Source organism: Pagrus major, chromosome 5, assembly GCF_040436345.1.
Source record: "Pagrus major chromosome 5, Pma_NU_1.0".
NCBI lineage: Eukaryota > Metazoa > Chordata > Actinopteri > Spariformes > Sparidae > Pagrus > Pagrus major.
This window is the reverse complement of record NC_133219.1, coordinates 24,608,912-24,610,291: the sequence shown is the minus strand read 5'-3', so window position 1 is coordinate 24,610,291 and position 1,380 is coordinate 24,608,912. Positions and strand designations below refer to the sequence as shown.

Here is a 1,380-nt window from a genome sequence, read left to right as displayed (position 1 = left end):
GAAGATGAAGACTCGACATCATTACCTTTTGCATTACCTTTTGCCAACACCGTCCGTTCGCCCGTCAAACAACCAGAGTCACGTGATATAAACAAATTCACGTAGATGCATGCACAGATTTTTTTACATTTTTTTTTTTTACATTTTTCACATAACCCAGTTAACTACATGTAGGTATATGGGTCTATATTAATTTTAGGAATGAAATACAATTTATTTGGAAGCAGTTTGTGTTATGTGGCCTGGGATCATCAGTCTATCCCTCTCCCCCTCCCCCTCGCTTTGATCCAACCTCTGCAGTCGCAAGTTGATCCCCCGCCCCCCTCCCCCTTGCCTCTTCTGACACACACAACCTGTGTGACTCTCAGCAGCAAGTTGACGTGACAATGAGGGCGCCCCAGCGCCCACTCCACTAACTTGACATGGAAATGAGCGGTAGTCTAGAAAACTGGCGAGTTTTGTTTTGTCTTTTTGCGGTCGCCCACATTGCCCATAGCAAAAACCGGCCCTGTAGGCACCGGACCACAGCATCAACTGTTTTGCACTGTTGTCAGCAATGCTGGGTTACAGTCTCTGTGGCCAGCTTGCAGTTTAAGAGCTCTGGCATTGCAGCCCTGAATTTTTTTCCACAAATCAACTGTCTTCTGGTCAATGCAGACATGGTGGGTGTCTCCTCCACTTCCGCTGATGCAGGGACAGTGACAGAATTCAGCAGGTCTCTTAGTCTCTGAAGATGTTGATCTAAAATAATAAAACAAAAAAATAATGTAAAAGACAGTTAAACTAATGTATTTTAATAAAACAAATGAAAAAAGCCCTAGATGTAGGCATGTAGGAAATGAAATTTCACTGCATATGCATCATGAACATGGCTACTACATACGCTACCTCTTGAGGAATTTCATTTGTCTGTGACTCCTCAACTTCTGGGAGCTCCGTAGTGCCGGCTGGTTTAACTGCAAACACAAAATATAATGATGTAGGAAACATTGCTGCTGACCAACAGCATTAAAACTTGTAAATAACAGTATAACTGTATTGTATTTTACTGACCAGATTGATTCCTCCTAACGTGCTGCCAGAGAAGGTTCCCATCCTGGTCCCTCTTCCTCCAGGAAACATTGGAGCCTTCAGTCCCCTTTTGGTTTCTTTTCTTTGAAGGCTAAAAGTAAAAACTAGGATTATATATTTGCCTTTACTGGGGCATACACATCCTTTTCAGGTGTGTGCTGAAGCGTTTTCTTATACATTTAGGTAAATGCCATAATAGAGAAATAATGCATGAAAAATTTAACTTTTTTTGTTGCCAACTCATCTGCCAAGGTTTTCCCCGCCTCCAGCCATTCATTTAGTTGTCTGAATGACTCTGATGCCATTGTT

The 1,380-nt window shown here is 42.2% G+C and overlaps 1 long non-coding RNA gene across 1 annotated transcript; it reads right to left on the bottom strand.

Annotated features, from left to right (window-relative positions):
- Nucleotides 1-342: 342 nt before the first annotated feature.
- On the bottom strand, nucleotides 343-1,156 carry LOC140995509 (uncharacterized). The gene is made up of 3 exons (XR_012178781.1): nucleotides 1,054-1,156; nucleotides 889-956; nucleotides 343-741 (listed from the first exon to the last, which is right to left on the bottom strand). It is a non-coding gene; the product is annotated as an uncharacterized lncRNA (long non-coding RNA).
- Nucleotides 1,157-1,380: the final 224 nt, after the last annotated feature.